Below are 13084 nucleotides of genomic sequence, written 5' to 3' on the forward strand. Positions count from 1 at the left end.
AAATTCAAAAACATAAAAACCATTCGTATAACAATAAAAATAGTGAAGAGTGGGAAAATAGAAAAAAAAATGTTGTGTAAATTGTGAAAATGTGTAGAATGCCTTGGACACAATAAATTTTACGGTTAACGATAAATTTTTAAATTGTAAAAAAGAATGTTAGTTTTTTTATCTTCTAAAATAATGTTGATGTGGTGCAGAAGGAATTAGACTTTATGGAATGGTGGGACCGGTGCAAGTAGAAATAGGCAACTTTTTGATTTTTGGAGAAATTTTGGGGCTATCTATTTCTGACGAAATTTTAGTGAAATTCAACTAGAAACAGGCAAATGAACAAAAGCTCAGCAACTTTGCTCCTGACAAATTCCTTTGTTTAGGCTTTCATTTATGCATTTTTGTTTTCCTTTTTAGGTATTTTTTTTTTGGTTATATCTCAATCAATTTAAATCGGATTTGCATTCTATTTGTTGGAGAATAATCCTTAAGATTAAGACTTTTAATTTTAGTCATTATCTCAATTTTTTCCATTTCTGGAAAAAAAAATCTTTTCTATTATTATTTAATTTTTCCGAGTTTTCCTAGGATTTTTGCTATATAAAGTATTATAAGCCCTTTGTGGCCGCATTGATTGATAGCAATAAAAATTTTTCGTGAACTTTTATTTTTGTGAGATTTTTTAGGGAAAGATAGTTGTGTGGTAGCAGTTGGTTAGCCTCAACCAGTCAATGTTATAACCATCTGCATGACAGTGTCAATACCATACAAGATTGGCGAGTGGCCGAACATCATGGTCTTTCTGGACAAAATCCGTTGAAGAGTTATACAGATATAAGACTTCATCATACCATCCATTCAAAGATGATCCAGTTACGAGATCACATTAGGCTCTGTCGCAAGGATAATAAAGTGTTGGTTAGGCAAGTTCAATTGTACGATCATTATCTTAGACTTAGTCATAGTAAATAAGCAGTTCAAATCAATTAATCTTGATTCATTGAGAGAACGAAGAAACTATAACATTATTGACTACTCGTGCCTGCACGTACAAAATTAGGGATCAGTACGCCATAATTGAAGTACTCTTAATATTGATCTTATTGATTATTCAGGATATGGATGCAAAGACGACATAATATTTTATTATATATCATTTCCATTGAAAAATATTGTTTCTATCATTTTAATCGAAAAACAAAATCTTGAGAATATGTCCAACTAAATAGATCTAGTAGTCATAAAATGCCCAAAAGTTCGCATTGTTACAGGACCTCAAAAATAGTAAATCTGAATTGGTTTAAAATAATAAATTATTTAAAAAAATTATAATTAAGTTATTTTAACCAATTAGTAAAATACACATTTAGAAATGATATTAAAATGTAAAATAAAAAATAACAATACGCAAATTTTAACTAATAATTTTAGACTACATTTCATTTTCCACCCTAAAAAAATTGGTTCCCGCTAAAAATTGGGCTTGCCTCTAAAATTTTTATTTCCCTCAATCACAATGTCCTACTCTTTTCCTTTCAATTATTTAAGCAAGTTAAAATGTACAGATGTATATGAGACGTATATTAGGTAATCTAAGTGTCACTGATGAGCTATGTGTAATTGTATTGTCAAACGCATTCGATTTCCCACAACAAGTCGTGATTCGCATCGAGTCACTCAAAATAGTTGTATTCTTGTGCTTGGCGATGATAATGATTATTATGGTGTGTTAATTGATGTCATCTAGCTACATTATTTTCAAAACAAAAGCATATTTTTTAAGTGCAATTGGTTTGATTGTGATAAGAAGGAAAAAAGGGCTGTAGAAGAAACAAATTTTTTATCAATCAATGTTTCTCAAACTTGGTACAAGGATGATCCATTCATTTTTTCAACACAAGCTATTCAATTGTTCTATCTAGATGACTTGAATAACGGAACCAATTGGAAAGTCGTACAAGAGGCCTCGTATCGTCATATATGGGATGCAGTTGAGACTATTGTTGAGTGTAATGATGATGATGAAATCAACACTTCTGATGTTGTCCAACAGGATAACTCGTCTATAGATCACAGCTTTTAGTTGAAGATGATGATTTTGACAATAGACTATACGTTCGCATTGATGTTCCACTTGAACAAGTAGATGTGGAAAATATTGATGAATATGACATGGAAAAGGACTTCGAATTTGAAGTTGATGATATGGATGATGAGAACGATTTAAAAAAATCTGATGCGGAGATCAAATTTATTTCCAACGGCGATAGTGATCGACGTCGATACTATTTATAGTAAATGGTAATTTCATTTTGTGAACATTGTAAGACTTTTGGAGTTTTAAATTGAGTTCTTAATCCTATTTTTTGTGTTTATTATTAACATCATATTCTTTTAACACATGTAGTGCTACTCATGAGGAAGCTGGAAATCATTTATGAAGACATTAATGGGCAACGTATTGGTCCTAATAGTAGAAGGTTTGTCTTTGAAATAGGATCTATTTTTTCATGACTGTTGTTTCTCTTAACTTAGGCGTTCCATTAGACAAAGATCTTGGGATCTCCAATCAACAAGATTGCGTTACCATTACAAAGATTCTTACTTAGTAAACTTTTAATCACGTTCCCCTCGATATGTAGTATACTTGATCTCCAGGTAAATCTTTTTAGTGGATCCACGAGTTTACACCATTTGAGATCAATTACTTGTGATATTATATTGATGACATATATTATAGGTGACTTTATATCTCATTAAATGTAGCTGGCAATCATAGTAATTTATTTAGAAGATATAAATAATCACCAACTAAGAAATCCTTTAAATAAGCCACACGCTTCTCACTACCAATTATCAATACGATTGGAGGATTTCTAAACAATCATTTCACTCAGTCCAACATTTTTAATAGTGGATTTAGAATTATGGATATTCAATTTACAATTGAACCAAAATCAACTTCAATTTATGAACATTCTTCAAACGTTTTTATTATTGCATATCCAGTAAATGCAATAATCAAGTTTTATCCATTTATCCACTTTCAACGTAGTGTGTATCATGTTTGTGAACCATCCTTATAATTAGTATAAGGGTTTTCTACATTCTCATATTCATAGAAAATTTTTCTATAACTTCTAAGGTATAAAGAATGTAACTTGTAAAATAGAATATCCACAATTCCTCAATTAGGAATATATTCTATGAGTCGTATTGCGACCCCCACAAATCGTGGATTAGGTTCAAACTTAGAGTTCATTAACTCTTTTAAAAGTTCGATCTATTAGATAGACAATAACCATTTCATATATTCCACATCAAAAAATGATTAGGAATGTCAACGTATTGTGAAAGTCTATTATGTACTTTCACATTTAAAACTGTCAATTAACAAAATGACCAGCCTCTTTTTCTCTTTTTCAAAGTGTTTTTAAACACTTCTATAGTTTCAAGAAAAATATTGTCTACTTACGGGATAGACCATATATATTATTCTTTTATCCCATGTTTAAACCAACCAGAGGAGTTGACAGCTGATGCAATTACCAAAAGCCTTTTAGAATATATGGAACTATATGTTTTGCGGGCTCCTTCACGTTGGCGTGTCTTTGGAAAACATATCCTCTTTTCCATTTCTTTCAAAATTCCTTAAACTGTGTGAAGGAAAAATCATGACCGTTGGTAATGATATTTATATTGTGGAGCAATAATCATAACTATAGCTTGTAAGATGTCTTTAGCGACCAAAAATTGTCTCTTCGCGAATAGACGCAGATGTGTCTTTATCTAGAACTTAACATAAGTCCTCTCCAATGATAGTTACACATTTATGCAACATTCCCACAAATGTTGCAAATTCTCAAGAAACTTCCATCATAAACTTGAAAGACAATATAAAAGAGGAAAATTATTTTACTTCATTTAGTGGTGGCATGGCCTCTGTCAACCACATTCATTTCTAGGATATTGGTGATCTGGCCATTTTGATAAATCCGAGGCAGCCCCACAAATAGACTGGCCCTTATACCAAATAATAATAAATTCTTCCCATTTTTACGCCAATTCGGTTGTGCTTTTAAAGAACTTGGGCTTGAAAGTTGTGAACATATCTGTTTCTTTGTTCATATATGACTTCAAATTAACAGATACTAAACGCATGATAGCAATCCATTGGAATGAAAAGTTTAGTTTTATTCAGAAACTAACTGTATTCTAAACTAATTTACCTTCACAGTATACTTCTGTCAACTAAAAGATTAGGAAATTTTAAGTCACGATGAACAATGGGAGGTTTGCATTTATGAAGATAGCTCATCCCCTTCGTGTGTACAAATAATAAAAGGGTAATTAGCACAACAAGAAGTCCTTACCTTTTAATGTTATTGTGTAAAATGTCCATACCTTTCATTTTTTGGCATTTTCATCCATAGTTTCCACTTTTCATTGCGAAAAATGTCCTTTTCATCCATTTTTGACGATTTTTACCCTTCTATTTAAAAAAAAAAAAAAAAAAAAAAAAACAAAATAAAACTAATTGCAACCAAAGGGCCAAATTTTCAAAAAAATTACAAATGAGTTAAAAGTATCATCTTTAAAAAAAAATTTTAAAAAAAATTAAAAAAAAGTTAAAAAAATTTACTTTAAAAAAAAAAAAAAAAAAAAAAAACAAGGAAAGACAAACCTTTATTGTTGCCTCCCATCAGAATTTTTGGGGGTTTTTTTACGTTGATTTTTGTTTCTTGAAAAGCATTGTTTTTCACATATAGAATCATAGATTCACATATATAATTTATTGAAATTTATCAAAATCAATGCTCTCCAATTCGGTGGGTTAAGAATATATTTTTTTTAAATTTTTTTTATAGTTTTGATTTTTAAGAATATATTTTTAAATCATTTGTAATTTTTTGAAAATTTGGGACTTTGGTTGCAATTAGTTCATTGTTTTTCTTTTCTTTTGTTTTTGATTTATTTAAATAGAAGGGTAAAATTGTCAAAAATGGATAAAAGGACATTTTGCGCAATGAAAGGTGGAATGTAGGGTGAAAATGCCAAAAATGAAAGGTAGGGACGTTTTACACAATAACATTGAAAGGTAGGATGTTTTGTGCTAATTACCCTTTTATTATTTGTATAGGCAAAGGGGATGAGCTATCTTCATAAATGCAAACCTCCCATTGTTCATCATGACTTAAAGTCTCCTAATCTTTTAGTTGACAGAAATATACTGTAAAGGTAAAATAATGAATACGTTTTGCGTGCATATTGGTTTATCTTATATTATGGTTGATGACCTAGCTAAACATTTTATGTGGTGATTTGGTGAGCTGTAATAGCTTTTTTCTGAAAGCTATACTTGCATGTATGAATAATATTTTATTTTTGTGAAGCATTTAAGTTTTCGATGGTGCTGAATTAGAAATCTTGTTTCACTATGGTAAGTGAAAGTTCAATTAATATGACACCATGGAATGCATCTCATGCTCAAAAAGAATCTTCACCCAGAAGAAATTTTTGTGTGTTTTTTCTAAAAATTGACGAAAAATTAATATAAGGGATTGTATACTTATTCACCACAAGAGTATGTTAAGAATTGCTTTCCTTAGAGAATTAGTAGTCATTTTCTTCCTTTCTAGAGCAATCTTGTTCATTAATTAGAAAATCTCCAGAATCTTCCATTAATTGTCTCCTTCTCTGAAGGTCGCTTCAATCTTCTAATGAAGCCAGTAGCTATCAAACATTCACACTCATCAATTCAATACATTCTATTTCTGGCACATTTTTTCCATGTTTGAGTGTCATTGAAGTATTTGTTTTGTATTTTTCTAATTATCGTTGTACATGTACATATCTTAACCTACCCCAATGTCTTCTACCAGGTTTGTGATTTTGGTCTTTCCCATTTAAAAGCGAACACGTTTTTTTCATCAAAGACAACTGCTAGAACTGTGAGTTCATTGCTTTAGGATACAAAGATCTGATGCCTTGATCTGCAGTTGATCTTGACGAATCTTTCTTCGATTTTGATAGCTTGAGTAGATGGCACCCGAAGTTCTCCCTGATGAACCATCAAATGACAAACCAGATGTACATAGTTTTGGTGTGATTTTGTGGGAGCTGACAACATTGCAGCAACCATGGAGTAATTTCAATGCAGCGCAGGTTTGTAAATTGGGAAATACATTATTGGACAGAATTGTAAACAATGGGAAAAAAAAAAAAAAAAAAACTCATATCTTTGGTGCTGTGGCAGGCCAAATATGTATATCATGTTGGGTTTACAAGGATTTGAAATTTAATAAATTTTTACATTAGTAATTTATTAGCAGCATCTTATTGTCACACCCTATTGGAGTAACAAATGTAAAATTCAATGGAATAGTTAACTAGTTCCAGCTTAACTTACTCTATCTCTATACAATATTCAATATATTAGGTAATTATGAGATGTAAAAAATGACATCATTGTTAAAGATATGGAATATGGAAATGTTTTCTAGAATAATCTTTTATTATATTTTTCCAATTATGTAGGATTATTTTCCTTATTAGTTGATTATATAATTATTACACAATCTTTCCTTTTAGTGTTATTTGTAACCCTATAAATAGGGTCCTCTACTTTGTAATATGGACAACAAGAGTTTATTATATACTTTTCCTAACATGGTATCAGAGCCAATTTAACCTCATTGGTTAAACTTGTAAGCTTTTTTTGTTCTCCAGCGAGTGGCCTTGTGCTTCTTGTCCGATCAAATTTGCTTGTTCCCGTTCAATCGTCTTGGCAATTTTTTTCACTAATAAATTTTGTGTTTCCTCTTTCCTTTATGAGCTTTTCTCAATGATCTTATGACCCTTCTCTCTGCTTCAGTCGGTCTAAAACTTGTTGTGGTGCTTGGATTTAATTGTCGGTGTGTGGTCTTTGTGATGGAGGATTGATGTGGTTGCAAGGGAATAGGTGGTGTTCGTGGGGATGAATGGATGGTGTGAGGAGAAGCAACCCTGAAGCCAAACAAAGGTTGGGCATTAATAGAAGAAAGATGGAATAGGCGGTGAACTTGTTGCAGAGGGCGGCGGACAGCAACGTCGTTTTTAAACACTCTTTTGGCTGGCATCTTTGCTTTGTTGAGTGTACGATCGATAGAGCAGCAACATCAAATCGAGGCATTGGAGGCAGACTGGAAGATGTATTTGTATGGGTTTTGGTTATTGATTCAGCAAGGCAATTCAGTTATTAGGAGGTGGCGGATTGGTGAAAGCAAGTGGAAGTGAGGTTGATCGACACGAGGTGGTCACCCGTACAGTTTAGGTGATGAATGAGAGACAACGTCTATGAGATAGGGATGCAAAAGATGAAGATTGGGCCAAGTAATAGTGTAATTAGGTTGGGCCAGTGATGGTTTTGTTGATTTGTTTATTGGGGTGTATTAAGGTATTTTTGAGTTATTGGTATTATGGGCTTGTTGGGCTAAGTTATTAGCATAATTTGGTTGACTTTAGTTAAATTGGTTGATTAAGTTAATCGTGGCTTGAAATTTCTTAGTGGGGCAACATGTCACAAGTACAATTTTATATAAAAATGTAAAGGTGAGTGGAGACATGGGAGTGCAGATCGTTGAGTTTCAATTGCTTGGGCGATGAGCTAGAGTTTTGGATTCTCAGAGGAGGATCATCTTTGAGTTTTTTTTTTTTTGGTGTAGGTTGTTCGATGAAATTTCTTCCAACTGCAGCATCTTGGTCAGTGATATATTGCTGGAATCTTGGTTGGTATATTGGCGTTAAGGCTTTTTTCAAAACATGAATTATGTGTTCGGCTAAGTTCTCTCGACAAATAGAGCTCACTATGTGTCGGCACACTTCGTAAATTTCTTTCGAAAATTCTTCTTGGGGTGTGAGCTCTTCGGAGTGTCTTTGGTGTATTATTAGAGTGGTTTTGGAGTAGTTCTTGGTTCTTTCTGCACTATTTGTTGTTCTTGATCTCTTGTCGTCGCTAATTTTCATAGATGTTTGCTTTGATTTGGATATCTTCTTCGTGGACACAAGTATTGTCACCATTGCAGTTGAAAATTGCAAATTGATGCTTTTGAGGGGGGGGGGGATGTTAAAGATATGGAATATGGAAATATTGTCTCGACTAATCTTTTATTATATTTTTCCAATTATGTAGGATTATTTTCATTATTAGTTGATTGTGTAATTATTACATACTCTTTCCTTTTAGAGTTATTTGTAACCCTATAAATAGGGTCTTCTACTTTGTAATATGGATAGCAAGAGTTTATTATATACTTTTCCTAACAATTATGAAGCTGGGTAAAAACATGTTGACAGCCGGAAACTCCACGCGCCGCCGGACCACCACCAGGAGCGCCTCCACCTGCTGGTTATGGGTCTGGCCTCAGTTTTCCCGGATGGTTAGTGGTTTGGCCGGAATTGGACGGATCATAACTTTTAAGGGTAAACGGCTTGAAATTCCACGCGATGTGAATCCTCAAGTAGCAGCCATAATTGAAGCCTGTTGGGTAAAGTGAGGGATAGTAACTGGTTTTGTTTACTTTTGCTACTTTTGGAAAGCCTAAAATTTGTTTTAGTCAGTATCCCATTGGCTTTATTTCAGCTTAAATCCCTTTTTCGATACTCCTCTCCCTTAATAAATTTATTTTTCTCACCTACATGTACGTATGCACTGGTATTTCGGTTGTTGTTGTTAATCCAACCTGCAACCACACAACAATGGTTAATGAAGGATTAAATCTAAATAAATGTAATGGAGTTCAAAAATTAAATGAAGCAGTGAACTAAAATGGAAGAAAATGAAACGAAATCCCCTTTTTAATTCGGCTCAGAAATCTTCGACCCAACACCACAAAGGTAACTTCAATTGGGAGACTTTTTCATTCACGGAGAAGAAAAGGCACACCACAAAGGTCGACTTGGGTTTTCACAGAGAAGGAGGAAAAGTTCTCACGCTTAGAAGAAGGCAGACGGCTTCTCTCTTTTTATTTCAAATTGGTTGAGTTTTGGATATATTAAAACTCTTGTATATTATTACGAGGGAAATCAAATCTCCAAGATAACAGGGAAGTTTAAATTTGAGTCCAACAGAAACAGTAGGGATAGGATAATTATCACGAGATAATTATTTGCAACCAATTCTATCTTTTGTGATTTCATTTATCTCCATAGTCGGGTATTGAGTATCTAGCCCAATGGGCTGATTTCCTCCAAATACCCAACACAATTGGGTTACATCAATTGTGGTGTGGGTCCAATATGTTCTTCAATATTAGGCTTATAGCCTATGAAGTTAAACGGGCCTCGATTTTCATCATTGCCTAGGGGATTTGGGTATCACTTACCAAAAAATACCCAACAGGTGACACCCAGTTTCCCTTCAAATTTTTGGTCTGACCCAGAGTTGGACATCATTTTCTCTTTACTCATTTTGACCAATAATACTCCAGTGAGCCATGGAAATACCCCTCCTTTTCCAGCATTATGGAATCCCTGAAACCTCTGATTAAATCACCTCCTACAACTTAACCAGGTTGTACAGAAATGCCTATGCTCCTGTGAAAGAGTAGGCAACAAGAAGTATATATTGCCACAGACAAGGTGTTGTTTCTCAATCCAATTTCTGGCTGGATGACTACTCAGATTGTATTCCCTCCATCCCATAAAGATAGACTTATTTATATTTTTACACATTAAGAAAATGTAATTAATATAATTGAAAATATAAATTTTTCTTATTTTCCTAATATACCTCTACATTAAATAATGGTTTAAATAAAATTAGTTTATGTTTGTTAATAACAATGTATATTAAATAGAGGCATGTTAGAAAACTAAAAAATATATATTCTTTCATCAATAAGAAAAGTGGCTTATAATTTGGGAAAGACAAAAAAGGAAACCAAACCTTAGGGAGCATAAGGTTTGTAATATATATTGGAATCTCTTGAATGACTTGTACTGATTATTTGATCAGTTCTCTTTTTAACTTGTATCCCAAACTAAGAAGAGTATAAATTTGGGGTAGAAACTAGACTGAACCTATTGTCGTTTTTCTCAATTACTTTTAATACCCAATCCGAACTATGTCCCTCTTACTCTGATAGTGGTGTTAATATATGGGAGTCGGTCTAGTTTGTTGGATATGTGAACTACCAATTTTAGTACTTGGGAATTCTACTAAGAGAATAGCAATTCATTTGGAAGAATGAATACATGTCGTAGTCGAGTGGTAATGGAGGAACACATCATTAATAATCAATTTGGAATTAACTATTGGGACTTATTTTGTATGTCTCAATTGTATTCCTTTTAAATAATCTTAAATGTTCAGTTGTGGTGTCAGGTTTCATGGTGTATCAAGCAAAGTAAGGCTTGGTACTTGGCAACCAAAGTTTTTAAGCAATGTAGGATCTAAATAAGGATCTTCCCTTGCGCTTTTATAAATATGTTTACTCTCCTAGTTCTTGCCTAGAAAATGCAATAATGATGGAAATCTACTTTTTTAAGTAGCCTTGATGGTTTGTCTAAAAGTTAAGTGACTACCACAAGAAAAATGGACACTAACATGCATCGGAGTCAATATACAGTTGCCTTAGAGAAAGATGAAGTATAGACAGGCGAAAGGGTGCATAATATATATACCTTTAGATGCAGTAGATTGAGCTGTTGCTTGAGAAATTTGTTGCAAATTTGTAGCTACATGCTAACCAAAAATCTGCATTTTATACTTCTGCAGGCATGTTCATGTAAATATTAGTTCGCATGAACTTTTGGGAATACTATCTTCATGCAACTCAAGAATATGTGAATATTCTTCCTCACATGAGAATCTGTATTTCCGTTTACACCATTGTAAAAAATTAGGAGGGAGAAGGTTGGGTATCAACTTGTTACGTGATTTTGTATTTATGTGCATTGAATCAGAAAACTATTTATAGAAATCTGCTGAGCATCAACTATGCTTCAATTTTGAATTTGGTATTGTTCTTTGGGGGGTGGCGGCTGGGTTGAAGACGTTTATGGTGTAAAAGCTTCAATCTTCAATACTCTCAAAAGCTTTCCTAATAAAAGCAAATAAGGGTTTTGATCCAATTTTTGAGTAGTATTTTAGCATTAAGTTCTAAAAATGGCAGCTTTCTGTTTGACACCATTAGGGTTATATATGCTAATGGTCACTGGAATTTTTGATTACTTACGGGAATGGTTATTGGAATTAATCTTTTTATAGTGAGTCTCACTCAGATTTTTAATAGTTACATAAATGGTCATTCGGTAAAAAGTAATTACCTTAATACTACATGGCATATAACTTGGTTACTCCCGAGTCTGATTCCGCAAGTTTGCACTAGAAGTGATTGCTGACACACAGTTCGTGCTGTGGTGTTTTTATCTGGTGGGCAGAGCGAGGAAGAGGCAACTTTGAACCTTAATGCCGTGAACAAACTGAAGACCAAGAAGCCATGGACCCTCTCTTTCTCATTTGGATGGGCTTTTCAGCAATCAGCAGAGCACACTCAAGGCTTGGGCCGGGAAGGACGAAATCATCAAGAAGGCTCAGGATGCTTTGCTTACAAGGTGCAAGACCAACTCAGAAGCAACCCTAGGAAATTACTGTGAATATTTGCTTTTACTTGGGTGCTCTCGACCTTAGCCCTGGTGAGTACATGGAGCAGGTATGGTATGTGTTTTAGGTTGGAAATACGAGGTAAGGTCTGTGATCTAATTTTATTGGTTACCTTGATTATGCAAGTACTAATTGTGTGTTTTAATTGCTTGCAGATTTATTGGGCATCAAAATGGAAATTTGCTGAGTTTTTGATATCCAATAAATTCCTGGCTATGATATTAACGCGAGATAATGTATTTCATAGGTATAGGCTAATGAATGAAATAAGTCCAACAACTAAATCCATGAGGTCTATCCGGTCCAATTGTATTCCTTCTTGGATGACTTGAATCTTGGCCCGTTTAAGTCTCCTATAAGTCCAACTTAAAGCCTAACCCTAAATTACTTATAAGGCTATAACCCTAGCCACTTTCTAGTGTGATTTGTGTGTGAATAAGGAGAACTTTTGGTTGCCCCCTTTGAAGAATGAAAATCGGCCCTTTTGGTGTCCAATACCGGTTGATTACTTTGTGTACTTTGTTGTCCCTTTATAGCCTACCTTTGTAGCGTTTTTTCTTTGCCTCTGTGGCTACAAATTATCACCGTTTCTTGTCCTTTGTGGGTAAGATTGAATAGCAATCGAGATGAATATATTGGTTGTGTATTGGAGCCGGTTGGTATGCTTGTTTGGTAAAGAAAGGTACGTTGGACTGAGCCCCAAAAACATCGATTTGAAAATTCTTGCTGTGAATTCCGCAACATTTTGACTTATTAGACATTGACTATTTAGAGTTTCAAACTCAATGTTGGTAATTGAACATCAGAGCTGTACTTGTTCAGCATCTTAATTAGTATTTAAAATTTTTTTTTACACAAAAAGAAGTTTTTACTTGAAAAAAAAAAATTTTCCCTTAAAAATTTGAAATAGGGTAAATTCAATATTTCATAAGAAACTTGACACGTGCAAAATTTTTAGATGCAAAACTTGAACTTAACATCTTTGTGTACTCTCATACCATATTGCACTTCTTCATTTAAAAGCTTAAGCTGGAGTGTTTGAATATTATATTAACATAACATCCAATTCTTCACGGCAGATTAACTAAGCTCAAATTCATATAAGTTTAATTGCAGGGATCAAATAAATTATTATTCAGACAATCATACGTTATTAATAATCTGTTGCCTGCTCACAATCTTAAGCAAATGCATGAAAGGAAGAAAGTTTTTGCAAATATTACCTTAGAATTATAAACTGCATGCAAAACAATTAACAAATAAGCATAATAAAACAACGAAGAGAAGCAATAAAAAGCCACCACAGTTAAATTTCTCACCTCCCAAGTCCAAGTCACAAGTCAACACAGTATGTCAGTTGCTCCTCTTTTCATCAGCTGCTTATAATCCCTTCCTAAATTGATCAGAAGCAATCTGATGCAGATTATATATCTTGATCTGATTTTC

At 33.4% G+C, this 13084-nt stretch overlaps 1 pseudogene; it reads left to right on the forward strand.

Moving 5' to 3' along the window:
• The first annotated feature begins 2166 nt into the window (after nucleotides 1–2166).
• LOC111404687 lies at nucleotides 2167–6936 on the forward strand (annotated as a pseudogene).
• The last annotated feature ends 6148 nt before the right edge of the window (nucleotides 6937–13084 follow it).

This window comes from Olea europaea, chromosome 11 (genome assembly GCF_002742605.1).
Source record: "Olea europaea var. sylvestris chromosome 11, O_europaea_v1, whole genome shotgun sequence".
NCBI classification, from domain to species: domain Eukaryota; kingdom Viridiplantae; phylum Streptophyta; class Magnoliopsida; order Lamiales; family Oleaceae; genus Olea; species Olea europaea.